This window comes from Anabrus simplex, chromosome 1, assembly GCF_040414725.1.
Source record: "Anabrus simplex isolate iqAnaSimp1 chromosome 1, ASM4041472v1, whole genome shotgun sequence".
NCBI lineage: Eukaryota > Metazoa > Arthropoda > Insecta > Orthoptera > Tettigoniidae > Anabrus > Anabrus simplex.
This window is the reverse complement of record NC_090265.1, coordinates 808,843,785-808,866,575: the sequence shown is the minus strand read 5'-3', so window position 1 is coordinate 808,866,575 and position 22,791 is coordinate 808,843,785.

Genomic DNA, 22,791 nt, shown 5'->3' with positions numbered 1-22,791 from the left:
TTAGAAAAATGTTTCAAAGTTTGGGCTGGGAAGACTTGGGAGATAGCTGCTCGACTAATTGGTATGTTCCGAGCTGTCAGTAGAGAGATGGCGTGGAATGACATTAGTAGAAGAATAAGTTTGAGTGGTGTCTTTAAAAGTAGGAAAGATCACAATATGAACATAAAGTTGGAATTTAAGAGGACAAATTGGGGAAAATATTCATTTGTAGGAAGAGGAGTTAGGGATTGGAATAGCTTACTATGGGAGATGTTCAATAAATTTCCAATTTCTTTACAATCATTAAGAAAAAGCTAGGAAATCAGCAAATAGGGAATCTGTCACCTGGTCGACTGCCCTAAATGCAGATCAGTAGTGATTGATTGATTGATTGATTGATTGATTGATTGATTGATTGATACTTTTATTCAGAAGATATTTTTAAGCTAATGACACATTTAAACTTTGTGAGAAACACATTTAATAAAGTGGAATCTGTCCATTTTACCATTTTACCATTGCGCAGTTTTCTTCTGGATGTCGTTCTTTGGTTTTCTTGTCAGTTTTCGGCATGGAACCAGAGCCGACACTATTCAGCCGAATGTAAGGGTCTTTGTGTACTCTTCTCAAGATGGATCGTGAGTGTGATTTCCCACGCGCCTAGACGGAACATAATCACTCCCCAGTCTTAAGAATTTTGGCGTTACAGTTCTCTTTCGAGCATCTCCAACCCTGACCACCAGTATATTTCACTTTCCTATAATGTCTGAATGTAAAGTTTTAAAAGTTAGGAGTGTCTGACCCCTTTCACTAAACAATACTTCGACACTGCTCTCCATTTTCAGTAGCACTATCCTAAACATCTAACAGCACTTTTCAGTACCTTCCTTTCTCGGCGCTAGGTTCACCACTACTATGCAAGTTGCGGAATTCGTGTAGGGGAATTAGTGGACACTTCTTCCACCTTTTTCTGAGAAGTGGAGTTCGTGTCAGTCCTCGAGAACAACGTTCTTCGTGCGTTATTTATAGACTGATAACTTCATCCACAAACACCATCCTATTACAAAAGTTCATGGTGTAAGTATTTACTGTTGTGTGCTGTAATGGAGTTGACAGTTACTAATAAGCCAAATCGTTGTGCACATTACAATGGTTATATGTACAGAAAGTATAGGGAAAGTCAACATGGCCTGAAGGAGATGAACACGGCTGAGAACAAGCGGCAATGAAATACTTTACATCTGAACGAACCCAACTTTTAACACAATATACATTGGGAAGGTTTATACTTCGTTTATAAATTGCAGAAGTTTATGGTTTTGAAAGCATGACAACATGAAATAATGTCTTAATGTTGACGCATGGTTAAAACGCATTTCAAAACGAGCAGTTTTTGCATTACACCTACGATTAAAAGAAATAGGCCTATTAAAATATAAATTACACATTCCTTACCTAAATGATCTAACGTGAAATGAAACGATCAAAATGATGCTATTATTGGATTTTCTGTAAGCCTATTGGATATTTCCAAACTCGAGTGCACATTAAGCTCAACCTATAGTTTTGCAAGCCGTAGTGATATGCACTGGAAAGATTTAAGCTGTGTGTGAATTTGTATATGATAATGCTGGATTTAGAATGTTAAACTAGTAGTATTTCTTGCAATGTTTTCTTTCCATGGAATTGCTTGTTGTACTCTTGTTGTTGGTAGTTGTTGTTGTTGTTGTTGTTGTTGTTGTAAGTCACAGTGTGAATTGTTGAAATACTTACTGTACGTGTGAATTTTTTATATGAGGGTCTTGTAATGTTAAGCACTGGAAATATTTAAATTGTGTGTGAATTTTGCATGTTAAACTAGTAGTATTTCTTATAATATTTTCTTTCCACGGAAATGCTTGTTGTACTGTTGTTGTAGTTGTTGTTGAGTAATTATGTCTTGACTTTCTTATCACATTACTGCAAGTGGTCATTGCCACCGGGGTATTTCCCAATTGCGATGTATTTGTTACTAATAATAATAATAATAATAATAATAATAATAATAATAACAATAATAATAATAATAATAATAATAATAATAATAATAATAATATTTTGGTCGACTAGGTTGATGACCCCCCCCCCTCCGTGCTGTAAGGGTAGCGTGCCTGCCTCTTACCCAGAGGCCCCGGGTTCGATTCCCGGCCAGATCAGCGATTTTTACCTGGACCTGAGGGCTGGTTCGAGGTCCACTCAGCCTACGTGATTAGAATTGAGGAGCTATCTGACGGTGAGATAGCGGCCTCGGTCTAGAAAGCCAAGAATAACGGCCGAGAGGATTCGTCGTGCTGACCACACAACACCTCGCAATCTGCAGGCCTTCGGGTTGAGCAGCGGTCGCTCGGCAGGCCAAGGCCCTTCAAGGGCTGAAGTGCCATAGGGTTTGGTTTGGTTTGGTTTTTTAGGTTGATGACCGCAGTTTTCAGGAGGCACATACCTCTCGCACCTCGGCCGACACAACCCAAGCACAAACACATCTCAGTGACTGCAAACGTCCGTGATTTTGTGGTGACGCAAATGTCCAGACACCGTCCCATTCCACCCCTACTTCTCCTTCAAGGACATTTTTGGGTTTAATGGGCATTGCTTCCTCTCATTTTTCTGGGCTAATCTCTTCCCATTTTTTGTCCTACTTCGCCTACTCTTCTCTAACGTTCACGGTGTTAGGGGTTCGCGGCAAGAGTAAGTACATCTTGACATCTATCAAGGTCCTAATCTCCTAAAGCGGGACCATAGCATGTCTTATTCATCTTATTCTTTCTTGGCGTTTCCTCCATTTACTTGGGGTCAACACTGCATGTGGATTAAGCCCAGTTTACGACCGGATACCAACGTAATGTACACAACGATTTTCCTTATTAGTAACTGTCAACTCCATTACAGCACACAGAATTAAATACTTACATCATGAACTTTTGATATAGAATGGTATTTGTGGCTGAAGTTATCAGTCTCTATATAGTGCACGAATGTTGTTCTCAAAGCGAACGAGTAGGAGCCCAGAGAGGTTAGCGAGCATACCCGGAGATTAAGCTAATGGGGCCCACCCCGTGCTGGAGTGATCGCAAATCTCCTGAGACTGCTGGGGTGCTGGAGTGATCGCAAATCTCCTGTGATTGCTGGGGAATTTCTGTGAATCGGTACACGTATTCATAGTGACCGTAACCCTGTTGCGTGTTTATGTGGTGGTGGTGGTGGTGGTGGTGGTGGTGGTAGTTGCGGTTCGAATCCTGATCAGTAAACTTGGAATTTTTGAAATGGAAAATCACGTCCCTGTGATTTCGGATTTCACATCAAAATCCCTTGTCTGTGATCACGATATAAAGTCACGTAAAACTACGAGTTTACAAGAGGATTTAACGAGATGCGACTAAAATACCCGATCCGACCGGGAACCGAACCCGGGATCCTCTGAAGCGAAGTACGCTACGCTGACCAGCATTCCGAACAGGATAGCTCAATGCGTTGTGGCACGATCAGTTCGCTTAGCTCTGTACTCAGGGGGCACTTGGGTTCGAATCCCTTGTTGGCCGTCTTCGAAATGGTTTTTCAGTAGTTTCCCTATTCAGCTCCAGGCAAATGCCGAGATGGTACCTTTATCAAGACCGTAGCCGCTTCCTACCCCGTACAATTACACCTACATCCACAGACAACGCCCTCTCTCAGTCCCGCGGACTAGGTGTAACAACCCCGCCTCTTATCCCGAAGCATCGGGTTGAATTACCGTTCAGTTCAGGGATTTTTACCTGGATATGAGGACTGGTTTGCGGACTACTGAGCCTACAGTACGTGAGAACAGTTGAAGAGCTATCTGACACTGAGACAGCGACCAAGAGGTTTCTTCGCTCGGACTACACGTCACATCGTAATCTGCATGCCTTCGGGCTGAACAGCGGTCGCTTGGTAGCCCAAGACCCATCAAGGCTGTAGTAGCATGTGGGTTGGTTGGTTCGTTTTTTTTAAAGGAAAACTTGTCGCTACTGGGGATCGAATCTCTGCCATTCAGCACCATTATCATTAGACCAACGAAACTTTTGGAGGATAAGGAGAAAAGCATAGTCACTCATTGAATGAATTAAAGGCGATGATACTGAATTGCGATGCTGGAGGGAATAAAGATTGGGAACTTGGCTGCAAATGGGATTGATCACACCCTGAGAGAGAGAGAGAGAGAGAGAGAGAGAGAGAGAGAGAGAGAGGATTCCAGCCACTGGTTATTATACAGAACAGGTAATGTGAGACACGAGTAATGGGATGCAATAAAATTAAACGAACCGTAACTCACGCGGCATGAAACTAGAAGAACTTTCTGTGAGGAGTAGAAAGTTTGTATTCCCTGCCAAAAGTGACGTATACCGAGCAAGTGGCCGTGCGGTTAGGGTCGCGCAGCTGTGAGCTTGCATTCGGGAGATAGTGGGTTCGAACCCCACTGTCGGCAGCCCTGAAGATGGTTCTCCGTGTTTTCCCATTTTCACACAAGGCAAATGCTGGGGCTGTACCTTAATTAAGGCCATGGCCGCTACCTTCCCAATCTCCCACCCTTCCGTCGCCGAAAACCTTCGATATGTTGGTGCGACGTTAAACAAATAGAAAAAAAAACTGACATATAGAAATAATATTAGATTTCCGTCTCGTTCACTGATCTGAAGCTCAGTCTGAGGGTTGCGACAGCGTGTAATCAGCCTCACGAATTAGAATGTAGGCTGTGTGATAAGAAAGATCGAGAACCCAGTCAAGAAAGCAAAGTGTTATTGTTGTTGTTTGAATCATCATCAGTCCATAGACTGGTTTCATGCAGCTCTCCATGCCACCCTATCATATGCTAACGTTTTCATTTCTACGTAACTGCTGCATCCTACATGTGCTCTAATCTGCTTGTCATATTCATACCTTGGTCTACCCCTACCGTTCTTACCGCCTACATTTTCCTCAGAAACTAACTGAACAAGTCCTGGGTGTGTTAAGACGTGTCCGACGTGTCCTGTCATTCTATATGTTCTTGTCAAATTTAACCAAATCGATCTCCTATCATCAGTTCGATTCAGTATCTCTTTATTCGTGATTCGATCTACCCTCCTCACCTTCAACATGCATCTGTAACACCATATTTCAAAAGCTTCTATTCTCTTTCTTTCTGAGCCATTTATCGTCCATGTTTCACTTCCATACAACGCCATGTTCCACACGAAAGTCTTCAAAAACATGTTTCTAATTCCTGTATCGATGCTCGAAGTGAGCAAATTTCTTTTCTTAAGAAAAGCCTTCCTTGTTTGTGCTAGTCTGCATTTTATGTGCTCGTTACTTCTGCCAACGTAATTTTACTACCCAAGACACAATATTCATCTGCTTCCTTTAAGACTTCATTTCCTAATCTGCTAACTTATTACATGCATCACCTGACTTCGTTCGACTGCACTCCATAACTTTTGTTTTGGAGTTATTTATTTTCATCCTGTATTCCTTCTCCAAGACTCCGTCCGTACCATTCAGCAATTTCTCCAGATCTTCAGCAGTCTCAAATAAAATAACAACATCATCGGCAAATCTCAGGGTTTTGATTTCCTCGCCTTGGATTGTGATTCCCTTTCCAAGTCCCTCTTTGATTTCCTAGGCTGCCTGTTCTATAAACAATGAAAAGCAGGGGAACAAACTGCAGCCTTGCCGCACTCTTTTCTGGATTGCTGTTTCTTTTTCAAAGTACTCAATTCTTATCACTGCAGACTGATTTTTATACAGATTCTAGATAATACTTCGTTCTCGGTATCTGATCCCGAATACCTTCAGAATCTCAAATAGCTTGGTCCAATCAACATTATCGAATGCCTTTTCTACATCTACGAACGCCATGTAGGCTTACGTGAGCTTGTCCTTTTTAATTCGATCCTCTAATATCAGACGTAAAGTCAGGATTGCTTAACGTGTTCCTACATTTCTTCTCAAGCCAAATTGTTCTCCCAACTCAGTTTCAACTTATTTTTCCATTACTCTGTAAATAATACGTGTTAAAATGTGTAGTGGTGAGATGCTAAACTAGTACTGCGGTAGTTTTCACACTTGTCGGTACCGGCTTTCTTGGGAATAGGTATAACAACATTCTGCCGAAAATCGGATGGCACTTCTCCTGTCACATTCATATTACACATTAAATGGAATAAACTCGTCATGATGGTTTCTCCCAAGGCAGTCAGTAATTCGGAGGGAATGCCATCAGTTCCAGGTGCCTTGTTCCTATTTAGGTCTCTGAAAGCTCTGTCGGATTCTGATCTCAAAATTGGGTCTCCCATTTCATCAACATCAACAGCCTCTTCTTTTTCCATAACCATATCATCTAAGTCTTTACCTCAGACGGAAAACCACTTCTAGGCGAAGAAAAAAAAGGCAGGGAGATGGCAGGAACAAATTCAACAGTTGTACCACGGGAAAGAAGTAGATAATAAGATTCTGGAACAAGAAGAGGCTATTGATGCTTATGAAATGGGTGACCCAGGTTTGAGGTCAGAATTCGACAGAGCTTTGAGAGACCTACGTAGGAACAAGGCACCTGGAATTGATGACATAGCCTCAGAATTAGACTAACTGCCTTAGGAGAAATCAGCATGGCGAGGTTATGCCACTCAGTGTGTAAGAGGAGAACTGCCATCCGAATTTGGACAGAATGTTGTTGTACATATTCCCAAGAAATCAGGTGCTGTAAAGTGTAAAAACTGCCGTACGTTAGTTTAGTATCCCGTGCCTGGAAAATTTTAACACGTAGGCGTATTATTTAGAGACGAATGGAAAAGCAAGTTGAAACTGAATTGGGAGAGTATCAGTTTGGTTTCAGAAGAAATGTAGGAACAGTGAAGCAATCCTGATTTTACGTTTGATCTTAGAGGATCGAATTAGGAAGAACAAGCCCGTATAGGCCTACATGACGTTCGTCGATCTAGAAAAGGCATTCGATAATGTTGACTGGACCAAAATATTTGCGATTCTGAAGGTGATCGGTATCAGATACCGAGAAAGAAGAATTATCTACAGTCTGTACGAAAATCAATCTGAGTGGTAAGAATTGAGGGCTTCGAAAAAGAAGCAGCAATCCAGAAAGGAGTAGGCCTAAGACAGGGCTGCAGTTTGCCCCTTCTCATTTTCGGTGTTTATATAGAACAGACAGTAAAGGAAATCAAAGAGTTTGGAGGGAAATCTCAATCCAAGGACAGGAAATCATTCCGGCATTTGCCTGGAGGAGAAGTGGGAAACCACGGAAAACCATCTTCAGGTCTGCCGACAGTGGGATTCGAACCCACTATCTCCCGGATGCAAGCTCACAGCCGCGCGCCTCTAACCGCACGGACAACTCGCCCGGTACTTCGAACATCAATACAGGAATTAGAAAGATGAAGATTTTCGTCTGGAGGGTGTTATTGTACGGAATTGAAACACGGACGATAACTAGCTCAGAAAGAAAGAGAATAGAGGCTTTTGAAATGTGATATGTCCGCCTCTGTGGTGTAGAGGTTAGTGTGATTAGCTGCCACCCCCGGAGGCCCGGGTTCGATTCCCGTGTCTGCCACGAAATTTGAAAAGTGGTACGAGGGCTGGAACGGGGTCCACTCAGCCTCGGGAGGTCAACTGAGTAGAGGTGGATTCGATTCCCACCTCAGCCATCCTGGAAGTGGTTTTCCGAGGTCTCCCACTTCTCCTCCAGGCAAATGCCGGAATGGTACCTAACTTAAGGCCGCTTCCTTCCCTCTTCCATGTCTATCCCTTCCAATCTTCCCACCCCTTGCAAGGACCCTGTCCAGCATAGGAAGTGAGGCCGCCTGGGCGAGGTACTGGTCATCCTCCCCAGTTGTATCCCCGACCCAGAGTCTGAAGCTCCAATACACTGCCCTTGAGGCGGTAGAGGTGGGATCCCTCGCTGAGTCCGGGGGAAAAATCAACCCTGGAGGTTACACAGATTAAGAAGAAGACGAAGTAGAAGAAGAAGAAGAAGAAGAAGAAAAAGAAATGTGATATTACAGAAGAACACTGAAGGTGGGATGGATAAATCGAATCACGAATGAAGAGATACTGAATCAAATTAGGGAGAGGAGACCGATTTGGCGAAATTTGACTAGAAGAAGAGATAGAATGGTAGGACACATCTTAAGACACGCAGGACTTGTTCACTTAGTTTTTGAGGGAAGTGTAGGCGGTAAGAACGTAGGGGTAGACCAAGATATGGATATGACAAGCAGATTAAAGCAGATGTAGGATGTAGAAATGAAAATGTTAGCATAGAATAGGGTGGCATGGAGGGCTGCATCAAACCAGTATATGGATCGAATATTCAAACAACAAAATCAACAACAACAACATTCTTAGAATAACAAAACACGTGTTGTGTTACTTTCCTGACAGCTAACAAACATGTGTTTAATGCCTGTCGTTGTCAATCCCTTTCTAAATGACAGCTTTGTTTCTCGGAATGTCACTACTGGTAAACAGTTCTCTTCTCTGCTAACCATAGGCTAAAGAGGAGTGGCTTGTCTGACAGCCACTAAAAAAAACGAAAAACGATATATAACCTTGATCGACTACCTTAATGATTGGTGAATTTATTTACACCTTTTAAAGTTGTCAGATTCTGAATTGTGTAATTTTAAATATGACTTGTACGGGAATAATCTTCTGTAGTAATATCAAATACTTGACTACTGCTCTTTCTCTTGGAGGGCGCATGTTATAATTGTCCTTAGGGACGCACCACTGCTTATAACACTTATTGAAACTAAATATTTTGATATTCTCGAAACTTATAATAATTCAACTACGGTAAGTAGAGATTTTCCTGAAATATTTCAGGATATTTAGTGAGAGAACTGTTTTTTCTTTAATAATTTTCAATTAAAATAAAGGCTTTACCGAATTTTAAATTAAATATTTCATTGGCAGGTATTGTTCATAGAATATATATTTCAGGTTTTAAAATGCATTGCTGCAAAATAGGCTCTTTTTAAAATTTTATTATATGAGATTAAATTAGTAAAGAATGATCTAAGAAAATTATTCTTGCAAAAGTTAATATTCTTTCAGGAACGTCCTAAATACAGTACATGACGGACGGTCCTTTAGATACCAATCGTATAGATGATATACGAGTTAACGAAGATGGATGCCACAGATAAACCACATTGTACGGTCCTGAAGTCGAGTTTCCTGCGCTCTCTCTTGGCTTCATGTTGAACCGAGTACGTCTTGTCACGGCCGACTTGATGCGACTTGATGCGTCGCTCTAGCTAGAAGCGCAGCGAGCGATCTAGTCGGCCGTGGTCTTCTGGTTAAGCCAGGTCTAACCAGTGTCGCCATCATCCCGTGAAGAAGGGCGGCCCAAGAGTAATCTTTCTTTTGTACCGTTTGGTACAGCTGCTTCACAGGTTGGTCAGCAAGAGTTTTATAAAATGAATGAGAATAATTAATTGAAGGTAATTTGTATGAGTACTACTGGTGATTCCCGGCTCTGCCACAAAATGTGAAAAGTTGTGCGACGGCTGGAATGGGGTCCACTCAGCCTCGGGAGTTCAACTGAACTGAGGTGGGCTCGATTCCCACATCAGCCGAAGTGGTTTTCCGCGGTTTACCACTTCTCCTCCAGACAAATGCCGGGATGGTACCTAACTTAAGGCCACGGCCACTTCCTTCCCTCTTCCTTGTATATTCCTTCCAATATTCCCATCCTCCCCTACAAGGCCTCTGTTCAACAAAACAGGCGAGGCCGCCTGGTCGGGGTTCTGGTCCTCCTTCCCGGTTGTATCCCCTGACCCTTAATCTAACTCTCCAGGACACTGACCTTGAGGTGGTAATGGTGGGATCCCTCACTAAGTCCGCGGGAAAAAAACAACCCTGGAGGGTAAACAGATTAAGAAATTGTTACGGAGTTATCCGTGGTAGTTAGAGGTGAAAGAAGGTGCTGGGATGAACAGGTCTCAACTTACGAAATTAAAGTTAATTTAAAATTTAACAAAGGTTATATTTTCTTTTCAAGGTCAAGAAATAACAAGTATAACAGGAACTCAGTTGTATATCACCAAGTTAAGAAAGTACAATTACAGTTTATTAATGGATTTTGGGCTTCGAGCCCCAGATTCACAATTCTTGAGCAATTAGCCCAACTTTACTTATGTATAAGGTTCAACAAAGGGGCAGAAAACCCCAATCATACCAAGGAGCACTAGCTCCCAATTACCCAATAAAGCCTCCTCGAGGCACACAGAACCCGAATTTAAGAAAGAGCAACCCGCTCTCAAAGTTCAAGCCCATCAACGGCCACACCAAACTCCACCTTCAAGCTGTCCTCCGGACACATAAAAACAGGGGTAAAAATACCCAACCTACTGAGGCCTATTCAGTAAAGAAACAGGACAATGACATGGCCCCAAAATACCAACTTGAGTGGAGGCGTACTCAGCACTCCTAATACACTTTATTAAAACCTAATTTGGCCCTAGGCCGCTTATGCAAGGGCTAATCCCATACTACGGAGGTGACACGAAATAAAACTTGATTACATTACGAAGAGATGGGAAACTGTTATAAAAATGTAGTCACCTCAAAACAATATGAGTGGGAGCTGGAGAGGGTAAGGCACTCTCTATCCCAATTTGTAGTTAAAGAGACAGAACTTTATACCAAGTGTCTTTTACATTTTAAAGGAAGGTTACATGATAAAAGTTTCGAACCTGCCCCGAGGGTTAAACTGCTGAGCTAGCAAACAAAGAAGTTATTAAAAGGCCATTACCTGATGGATGAACTGCCGCCTGAAGAAAGGGGCGCTCCCCCCCCCTGCTATATAATCACACTAGGAAAGATGTTACTGAAGTGGCCCCGAGACCAGAAAATCAGCAGTTTATATATCCTCGTGGAAGATTCAAGACGTTTCATGAATGATTACAACCCGCCCACAAAATTTTATTGGTTACCGAACACAGTTACAGAGCAGGTTGGGGAAGAAAGCCCCGATTGGTCGAAGATGAATTTAAGAAATTCGGGATTGGCTAATTTCAAAACTGGCGGAACGAACGGATTAACATTGCCAACTCAAACAATGACAGAAAGAAATTTAACAAAGAACAAACTTATGACTACAAAATTTCTTCAAAAAAAGGTTCCTTCACTTCGCACTAGGGTGCACAATTGTAGTTCTTAAGTGGTGCCATCTAGAAAAGAATGTTCACACTTCTTGCTACAGAGAAAACAAAAACGAATCGAAACTGACATAGTTCAGAACACTTCAAAATTTACAGTAGGGACATCTTCTGAGAAATCTTAGAATTAATGTGGTTGTTAAAGTTCAGGCTTCCTCCAATAGAGGAGTTTCAACTGGCGCAATGTTTGAATTAGCGGCGTGGAGGTGTACCGCCCGGTACAGAAATAATAATAATAATAATAATAATAATAATAATAATAATAATAATAATAATAATAATAATAATAATAATAATAATAATAATAATAATAATAAAACATTATATAGTCCACCTCCGTAGCGTAACGGTTAGTTCTATTAGCTGCCGTCCTTGGAATCCCGGGTTCGATTCCCGAAACTGTCAGAAATTTAAGAATGGCAGGAGGGCTGGTATGTGGTTAAAATGGTACATGCAGGTCACCTCCATTAGGGGTGTGTCTGAAAGAGCTGCACTACCCATGGGCGCCCGCAGGATCTTTTCCGGGTAGGGGGGGGGGGACATTAACAATTTTCTTGAATATAAAAACCAATATAACGTCAGCAACATTAAATTGTTTACAGAAATTTTTTTTTGCTAGGGGCTTTACGTCGCACCGACACAGATAGGTCTTATGGCGACGATGGGATAGGAAAGGCCTAGGAGTTGGAAGGAAGCGGCCGTGGCCTTAATTAAGGTACAGCCCCATCATTTGCCTGGTGTGAAAATGGGAAACCACGGAAAACCATTTTCAGGGCTGCCGATAGTGGGATTCGAACCTACTATCTCCCGGATGCAAGCTCACAGCCGCGCGCCTCTACGTACAGAAATTTCCGGTTATAACGGATGTTAGGTGACTGTCAGTAAGTTCAGTTCATGAAATAATCTGGTATGATATTAACAATTGAACATCTTTTTTTTGCTAGGGGCTTTACGTCGCACCGACACAGATAGGTCTTATGGCGACGATGGGATAGGAAAGGCCTAGGAGTTGGAAGGAAGCGGCCGTGGCCTTAATTAAGGTACAGCCCCATCATTTGCCTGGTGTGAAAATGGGAAACCACGGAAAACCATTTTCAGGGCTGCCGATAGTGGGATTCGAACCTACTATCTCCCGGATGCAAGCTCACAGCCGCGCGCCTCTACGTACAGAAATTTCCGGTTATAACGGATGTTAGGTGACTGTCAGTAAGTTCAGTTCATGAAATAATCTGGTATGATATTAACAATTGAACATCTTTTTTTTGCTAGGGGCTTTACGTCGCACCGACACAGATAGGTCTTATGGCGACGATGGGATAGGAAAGGCCTAGGAGTTGGAAGGAAGCGGCCGTGGCCTTAATTAAGGTACAGCCCCAGCATTTGCCTGGTGTGAAAATGGGAAACCACGGAAAACCATTTTCAGGGCTGCCGATAGTGGGATTCGAACCTACTATCTCCCGGATGCAAGCTCACAGCCGCGCGCCTCTACACGCACGGCCAACTCGCCCGGTCAATTGAACATCAACCTTTTTAGAATTCCAGGGGGTGGGGGGCAAACGCCCCCTGTTACCCCCCCCCCGTTTGCGTTCGCCCATGGACTACCTCAGGATGAGGACAAGAGTTTACCGTTATATAAGGCTAGGGTCTACATTTAAAGTGGTAGGTATTGATTGTTTGGCCTTCGCTGACGATATTGTAATCATTTCTGAGAATATACAAACAACACTTATCCAGGTAAAACTTTTAAAAGAAATTGCAGAGAAAGTTGGACTTCAGATATCTTTTGAGAAGACCAAAATTATGACTAACATTGGACATTCACCCGCAGTATTAATAACAGAACATGTAAAAATCGACAGGAAGTACTTGGGGAAAGTAATTCATATTAATGGTCTGGACAAAAAACAAATAAATGAAGAGCAAGGAAATTGGAACAAGCTTACCAACTGACGAAGGATACCTTTAACAAGAATGATCTCTCCATCAAAACTAAAATCATGCACTACTACACTGTAATTAAACCAGAGTGTCTCAGTGCTACAGAGTGTATGTTCTCCATGGAAACTGGAGAAATAGAAGAGCTAGAGAGAAAGAAAAGAACAATTCTAAGAAAAATCTGGGGCCCACTAAAGACTCTGAATGGGGAGTTCAGACCCAGGAAGAATGAAGACCTGTAGAAAAATAAAGAAACTGAAGGAATGTCTGATACGATCAGGAAGCGGAGAGTTAAGTTCTTTGGTCGCATAGTGAGAATGGATAATGCCAGAATCACAAAACAAAATTTTAATCACGTTTACAAGAGTAAGGATGGCAATTAGCGGATGCAAAGTATAAAGAGAAATATGGCAAAGATGGGAATAACAGCCGATATAATACAGGACAGACCAACTTTTAGGAGCCTGATACACAATTTCAAGGTTTTACAGGAGGAAGAAAAGAAGGAACGGAATAACATCTGGACAGAAGAAAGGAGAATAAAATACAGAGAAATAACGAAGAACTATAGGAAAACAAGAGAGGAAGCATGAAACAAACGGGAATGAATGCTGTGGGTTACATTACGTTGTCCTAAGATGGCCAAAATCAAGATGATGATAATAATAATAATGATAATAACCGTACACCTGAAACGAGGAAAAATTCCACGAAGTCCGCAGACAGACCTCTAAACTCATCAGACAAACCAAGAAGAAATGCCTGGAAGACCAACTGAAGTCGGCCGAACAGGACTTCCGCAACTACAACACCAGAGATTTTACAGCGTCTTCCGCAACAGATTAAATGGGTACACGCCCAAGAACCTCTGCTTCAGAAAACAAAATGGTAAATTGGCACTCACAGATGACGAAAACACCAAGGAGCTCGCGAGATACTTGGAGTCACTATTCAGCTGCCCAGAATCAGCAGAAAGGTTTCCACATAAACCCCATCCGAACCCAAACCCAGACTCATCCCCACCTACACAAGAAGAAATACACCGACACATATAAAGACTGAAAATCAACAAGGCATTCGGAAACGACGGCATCGTAGCAGAGCTTCATAAACATCTTGGAAATAATTCACTCCAAGAAGTCACACAAATCATATAAGAAATTTGAACAACGGAAAAATTAACAGAAAATTGGACAGACGCCCTCCTTGTTCCACTTCACAAAAAAGGTGACCGAACAGATGTGAATAATTACAGGGGAATTTCCCTGGTGCAAGTCGCATACACAATCCTCTCCGCAACCCTCTTCCAAAGAACACAGGAACAACTAGAACCACTCATAGGCGAATGCCAAGCGGGCTTCAGGCCCCACAGACCCTGTGGAGAACAGATACTCAACCTGAAAACCATCTTGAAATTACGACACACAAGAAAACAAACCACAATCTGCACCTTCGTGGAATTCCGGAAAGCATACGACTCCATTGACCGACAATCCCTCTTCCTAACACTGAATAAATACGGACTGGACAACAAGACTCAAAAAAATCATCGGACTAACTCTCACCAGTACAACCTCCCAAGTAAAATTCAGGGGAAATATATCTGAAAAACTTCAGATAAAAACAGGTGTTCGACAAGGAGATGGACTTTCCCCACTACTCTTTAACATAGCCCTAGACAAAATCATGAGAGAATGGGAACAAGCTCTAAAAGCTCAAGGAAATTGGCAACCATTAAGTACGACAAGAAAACATGTAAAAATCTCCTGTGTCGCTTTCGCAGATGATCTCGCGATCCTCACAACAGACGAACAACAGACAATCAGCCAAATGGAAACCCTTAACAAATGCTCAGAAAAATTCGGCCTACAAATCTCCTTCTCAAAAACCAAGGTCATGTGCAACCACTGCAACCTCCAGAATTTGAACACGAAATTTGGCACAATCGAAAAAGTAACTGAGTTCCGATATCTCGGAGAAATTGTAGTACCAACAGGAAAAGAACAGAAGGCCTTCGAGGTCCGCATCCAGAAAATGAAGAGAGCCCTCGGTCGAATGCAAAACATTTACAACAAAAAATGCCTCTCAATATTCACCAAAATTCGACATTACAACACTGTGATCAAACCTGAAATACCATACGCGATCACCACAGAAAAACAGTACTCGAAGACATCCTGAAAGAGGAACGTAAAATCATCAGAAGAATTGTCGGCCCAAAACTGACTGACGATGGATACTGACTGCAATTTCATACAAAAACCGAAGAGCTCTCAAACCTTGTGGCCGACATCAGAAAAAAGACGCCTGAAATTTTACGGACACATCAAATGCCTTCCAGAAAACAGACCGACAAGAATCTTACTAGAGGCAACAGAAAACATCAAGACAAATAGGTGGACATCGGAAATCCGCGAAGACCTGGAAAAATCAGGAATCAAAGTGGCCGACATCGCAGACCGAACCTGCTACAGAACGAAAATCAGCAAGTGGGAAGTAGAGTCAGAGTAAAACCACAAGAAGAAGACAGGAGCCATGTGGACAGAAGAACGATAAACCACGATGAGAGAAAAACTGAAGGCTGCCTGGCAAAGAAGGAAATGCACAACTTCTAAGTGAACTTTGCGTGATCAGTTTTCCGATCTTTTTCGCATCTATTGATAATAATAATGAGAGAGCCAAGAAAATGAAGCTTGCATTCCACCTTACGAAGAAGAAAAGTGATCTCATTTACAAGACCACTACTGATCCAACCAGAGTGTCTATACGCTTCAGAATACCCAGGATTAACAACTATAAAAGGCATCGAAAAAATCGAGAAGAAGGAAAGAAAAATCCTAAGAAAAATCCTTGAACCCTGAAAATGCGCTGATATTTACTGATTACGCAACAACAAAGGAAAGAACTGTACAAAACATATCAGACGTCATACGAAAACGGGGGATTAAATTATTTGGACACATTTCGAGAATGAGCGACGACAGGCTCACTAAAAGAATTTTCAACAAATCCAATAGAAAAGGCAACTGATATGAGAGATAGCAGATTAGCACCAAGAAGGAAATACAAGAAATGAGTATCATGGAAAAAGATATTCACGACAGAGCCACATTCAGAAATAAGGTACATGCATTTGAGGGGTTTCAGGAATCAGAAACGGCGACCAAGAAGAAACAAAACTGGACGGATGAAAAGAAAGAAGATGCAAGCAAGAGAATGACGGAATACTGGCGCTAAAGAAAACTGAAACCATAGTTTTTTTTTTTCGCACCGACACAGATAGGTGTTATGGCGACGATGGGATAGGAATGACCTAGGAGTGGAAAGGGATCGGCCGTGGCCTTAATTAAGGTACAGCCCCAACATTTGGCTGGTGTGAAAACGGGAAACCACGGACAACTACATTAGAGCTGCCGACAGTGGTGCTCGAACCCACTATCTCCCGGATGCAAGCTCACAGTTGAGCATTTGGCTGGTGTGATAATGGGAATCCACGGGCAACTATCATCAGAGCTGTCGACAGTGGGGCTCGAACCCACTATCTCCCGGATGCAAGCTCACAGCTGTGTGCCCCTAACCGCCCGGCCAATTCGCCCGGTCACAAGTAGTTATTTACGTGGTCTATACCTGGCTAAAATCGACGCAGAATAATAATAATAATATCCCCTGCGGGTGGTGGAATAGAACCCATGGTATCTCCTGCCGGTCGTAAGAGGCGACTAAAATGGATTCTAGGTGCTCACAACTTGGGAGCGTGGGTTGGCAACCACGGGGCCCTTAGCTGAGTCCTGGTATTGTTTCCATTGTTGCAGCGGGATCTTCACTTTTGTCTTTCCTATCCGACCTCTCTTGGTCAAATTTTGTTTTCAGATCCGACGGTATTAGAGCATTCGAAGTCTAGGGAGTCTTTCACTTTCACGCCCTTTGTGGCCCTTGTCTTTCTTTGGCCGATACCTTCATTTTTCGAAGTGTCGGACCACTTCAAATTTTTCTCTCTGATTACTGTTATATAGAGGATGATTGCCTAGTTGTACTTCCTCGTAAAACAATAATCACCACCACCACGTCAGGGATATAAAATATGTTTATCATCAACTTCTTCGATCCCAATATTATTGTCATTCTTAACTTCACAAGATTTGCAATGAAGACTTTTCCTCATCCGCCAAACACAAGTGTCAGACAGACCTGTTTTTGGACCGATTCCTCCAATCACAATGATATAAATCCTACAGGAAACTGATTAAAAGAATGGAAAGGAAACTGGTCCTGATGACATTCCAACTGATGGTTGGGAACTGCTTGGTCAACGTGGAGCAGAATTTCTTGTAGTCTTCTTTATTTAATCAAAATATGGAGGAAAAAACAGTTCTTCGAGTCTGGGTCACCTGCCTGAAAAAACAGTAGCGGCTCGTGGCTCAAATGGCAGGTGGGGCTGATGTGGGTATTAATATTCTTATTAACGTAGGGAGTCTTTCACTTTCACGCCCTTTGTGGCCCTTGTCTTTCTTTGGCCGATACCTTCATTTTTCGAAGTGTCGGACCACTTCAAATTTTTCTCTCTGATTACTGTTATATAGAGGATGATTGCCTAGTTGTACTTCCTCGTAAAACAATAATCACCACCACCTTCTTGCTTCTGCTGTGGTATATACACGCATATCAAACGTTGTCAATACAGTTTTATTGGCAGTATCAGTACAGTTAAGCATGCCTGATTTTAATTCATGCTAATAGTAATATACTTTTAAAGTTACCTCATTTATAAAGGAACTGCGCTCGTCGATTCTTCTGTGAGTTGCAGGGCAGTGAGGCTCCTACATCGGGCCAATCAGAGGCCGCGCTGCGGGTCACGTGACTGCTGCGTCAGCACCTAGTAGTGTAGCTATGCCGGTTCCAGACCTGAGGTATAGTAGGTGAGCAATGACGATTTGAGGATTTTTGCACAAGAGAGCGAGCCTAACCTCACAGTCGCCATCTTGAGGGGCGTCACCTCACTTTTACGGCTAGTTGCATTTCCCGACGCCTAAGAGAGCAATCCTAACTTTATGGAGGGGCGTAACCTTAGTTTTACGGCTAGATGCCCTTCTCGAAGTGGACAGTCGTTATCTTGGAGGGGATTAACCTTACAGGACGTAGTTTTACGGTGAGATGCCTTTCCCGGCACTATCTTGAGTAGTAGAACAATGATGATTTTCTCGATGCTGTTTTAAGTAGTAGAGCAATGGGGATTGACATAAGTACATGGAGGAGTCTTAACTACACAGGGCCATAGTTTTATGGCAAGATGCCCTTCCCGACGCCAATTGCACAAGATGGCGGCTATAAAATGTTCCTTATGAGACGGCTTAGGGGATGCTCGCGCAAGATGGCTGCTGCTCTTATGAGACGGCATAGGTGCTTACTGCGCAAGATGGCGGCTGCTCGTTTATTGTTACTATAACGACGCGATCTTATGCTTAAGGCTGGAGTGAGCAGGTGCTATTATTCTTTTTTTAACCTTCCAGCGATGACGTGATCATAGTTGTGCATGTTTAGACTTGATCATTATGAACGTTACTTACTGACTGAAAGTTTTATAAATAACATGAGTAAGAATTTTTCTTTAGTCTCCGAGATACAGTGATAAAGAGTAGAAAGCTTTATCTAAACATGGCGAGAACATTAATAGTTGATGTATAAGGCTTCAAAGTAAACGGCAACAAATTTGTGTTTAAAGAGGTGGCTGTGTTGGATTGCAGTGTGTGGTGGGCATCAAAACTTGTTAGTTTAGTATTTAGTCCATCTTTCCCTTACTGTTTACAAACAGATGAAGATCAAAAGCAGACTCAATGGATCGAAAATAAATTACGTTTCCAGTGGGAAGAAAAAGGAATACCTTATCGATTTCTGTCTTTAATGATGAACGCACATTTGTCAATAGCAGATATTGCCTTTTAAAAGGGTTGTGAAAAGAAGCAATGGTTGCGTGAGTATCTACCATCATCGTGTGAAATTATCGACATGCATGAATTAGGGTGTCCACCATTTAAAACTTTTCAGAGGGAACATAGAGAAACAAGTAAACAGTCTTTACAGCATGTGTGCATGCTCTTTGATCGGTTATGTTGTAGTGCATGCCGGGAGGTGAACAACATATGTAAATTGCAGTGTCGAAACATTTGTAAAGACATCATGTCATTTCTGACTGATACTAAGTGTAACGCAGTTGAAAAGGCAATCGCAAAGTTTTATTCATGCAAAAATAAACTAAACACTTTTACTGAAGAAGAGTTAAATGCATTACCAAAGGGATTTTTGGTTAATGTAGCTCCGATTGCTCTAAAGAAGATCTGGGATAAGGTGCCTCGTGAGTGGACTTAAGCTCCTGTTTTGTCAGAGTTTCAAACGTGTAGTTTACATCACGAAAAAGTGAGTTGAGGTAGGAGACCTATGAGACAGAGTCGTACATGTCAACTCATTAAACTGTATCACGGGCCTAAAACTATGGAGTTGTCATCGCTTATAAACACTTATCATGGCTGCGAAAAGAGTAAACAAGTTGTCGCAGAAAAAGTGAAGAAAAGTGCTGGGAGAAAGGTGAGGAAGCATGCTGGGAATGGGCTCATCAATAAAGTGATTGGTCTTCACTTCGAGCTTCATCTTCCTAGTTACCAGTACTGCAGCCCTAGAACACGACTTGACGTTCGTTTGGCACGTGGTGTTCCTGGTATTAATACTGTATGCTAGATGCTACCTGCAAAGAGCTTGACATTGCTTATCGACAAAACAATCTTAAACTAAGACGTGTAGTTGATGAAAATCTGCTTCGTAAAGCTATGCTGCGTGTGTTGTCACCTATTGCTTCAGTTGCTGAGAAGATAGCAGCACTTGTTGTTGCCGGTGCAATAAAAGGAAAACTGTTACTAGGTAGTGGCAAAGACAGTAAAATAAAGAAAGGATAAAACAGATTTACTTGAATAGGCTGTCCTCTGAGATCGCGAAGTAAATACGTAACTGGATTAGTAAGCTTAACACGCCTGATTTGAAAAGTAAATATGAATTATCAAAGCATATTACAGGTGTTGTTTAATATTAATCCTATCCTACAGCATATCCTAAATGATATAGTAATAATAATGTTGTTGTGTATTAACTTAGAAAAAAGGAGAGGTAGAGGATTGAGAATTAAAAAAACACACAAGATATAAAGTACATCCTCTTTATTAATCCAAGAATTAACGTTGTTATTAAAACCAAGCCATTTAACATACAGTTTATTCCCACGACGTCGAATAACACGTTCAATTAAATAGTGATCAGGATATTTTGTTTTCTGCAGTTCTTCGATGTAGAATCCTCCTTCAATAGACTGTCCTCTGAGATCGCGAAGTAAATACGTAACTGTATTAGTAAGCTTAACACTCCTGATTTGAAACAATTCAGTGCTCCAGTTGGGAGTGTATCCTTTTGCAAAGATAAACTTGTGTTTGGTGATGCGAACAAAATCACATTCTTTAAAGTGATAGCGGCGCGTATCAGCTGTTTTAATTAACTTACAAGATGAATAGCATCTAGGCGAGGTGTATTGCTTGTAACAAGACGTGGCTTTGCTCCGATAGTGCGATGAGGTGTATCGTTGTAGGTACATAGAAGTCTAGGTAGCAGATCAATCCAACGATATGAACCTTGTGCTGTAAATTCTCGCCACATCATTGTTTTGAGTGTACGATTAAAGCGTTCTACAACATTTGCCTTGAGAGTGCTGAATGTAGAGTAGGTAGTGTTCAATGCCAAGTAACTTGAGGTACCGGTAAGAAGAAAAATCCTTGTTGTAAAACTCTTTACCTTGATCGGTTTGAAGAAGCTTTGGGCAGCGTTTCGATTCTTCAACAATATGTCTAAATGCGTCTTTGACATGAGCTGTTGTCTTAGAACGCACAGGTTGTGCAAAAGCAAACTTCGAGTACACATCAATAACAGTAAGTAGATACTTATACCCCTTATTGCTAGAGGCATATGGAATCATTCCTACTAAGTCTGCTTGCCAGAGATCATTTTTTCCTCGTGTAATAACGCGTCTGCGACAGTAGGTGCGACGTGCTGGTTTATGTAACTCATGTGCGATGTTTACATTTACAGGTGATATCACATCTTGACGAGCCATTGCAAAATAATACCGGCATGTTGTAATTCTCTCTCCATTTCTAGCATTTCTGATTCGTGACCTGTGTGACCAGCATCTTGCGATGCTCTTAGAAGTTGTAATCGTTCAACGAGTAAGTTTGGACAAGACCGACTACAATATATCAGACCGTAATATCAAAACCAAGATGGTGGACGTCGTGGGCGCAGTAGCTGCCGACTGATGAAGGTTAGGGTAGCACGCAATAACTTCATTTCGACGATAAACCAACTCACGATTTTCGGAGATGTCGGAATTTAGTGCCGCAGAAGTTGTTTTACCTGCCAGTAAATTTACCGACACGAGGCTGACGTATTTGAGCACCTTCAAATACTACCGGACTGAGCCGGAATCAAACCCGCCAAGTTGGGGTCAGAAGGCCAGAGCTTCAACCGTCTGAGCCACTCAGCCCGGCGTCACATTAAATTATTGTGTTGATACCACTGAAAGAGCTACACAATATCTGGTTCAATCAGCCAGAAATTACGAAAAGATCACGTACATATTTTGCAAACGGTGGTAGGTAATTTAACATGATAAATGTAACATCATAGGGAAAATCACTGTTGCACCGATGAAAACGCTTCGCGAACAAGTACTCATCACATATAAACAACTAGAATCACACATATTGTGCTAGAATAGATGGACAACCCCACAGCAAAAGAGAACAACAAGCTGATTATTTCGAAATTTCACTTTGTCAAATAACGTTTTCTCTTAGATTACACTTCGCTGGATAGATGGAAATACATTATAAAACTGTTAAAATGATATTTATAACATCATTTGGAATGTTTAAAAATAATTTAAGGTCGAAATTCCTCAATTTATTCACTCTCATAAGAACTATGAAACATAACATGTTGCCTTAGTTTCGAAGTGGTGAACAATTTCTAATGTTCAGCACTCGATGAAAATGAAGTACATCCGAAATGATTACGCCAGCTCAATGAACAGCCGCGGTGATGTTAAGCCTTCCTTACTGGAAACTCTTAAATCGTATGTTGACATGTGATATAGTAGCACTTCCAACCATGATGGTAAACTTAGAAATGAAGCGTTCAAACACTAAAGATATAATAGGATTTTCCCCATTGAAGAACAGGAGTAAAACAACTCTATTGACTCTAAACAATGATGTCTTTAACCTACATGGACGAGCTACAATTTGGTGTAGACTGCTTGATAGCAGATATCCACAGCATCAATCGGAAGGTATTGGTACAATAAAACCCCTGAGTTATAAACAAAGCTAATCCCTGCAAATCCGATCTGTGGGTGGGGGCGGTAGAATAACACCCAAGGTATCCCCTGCCTGTTGTAAGAGGCGACTAAAAGGGGCCCCAGGGGCTCTGAATTTTGGAGCGTGGGTTGGCGACCACGGGGCCCTTAGCTGAGTCCTGGCATTGCTTCCACTTGTGCCAGGCTCCTCACTTTCATCTATCCTATCCGACCTCCCTTGGTCAACACTTGTTCTTTTCAGACCCCAACGGTATTACGTAT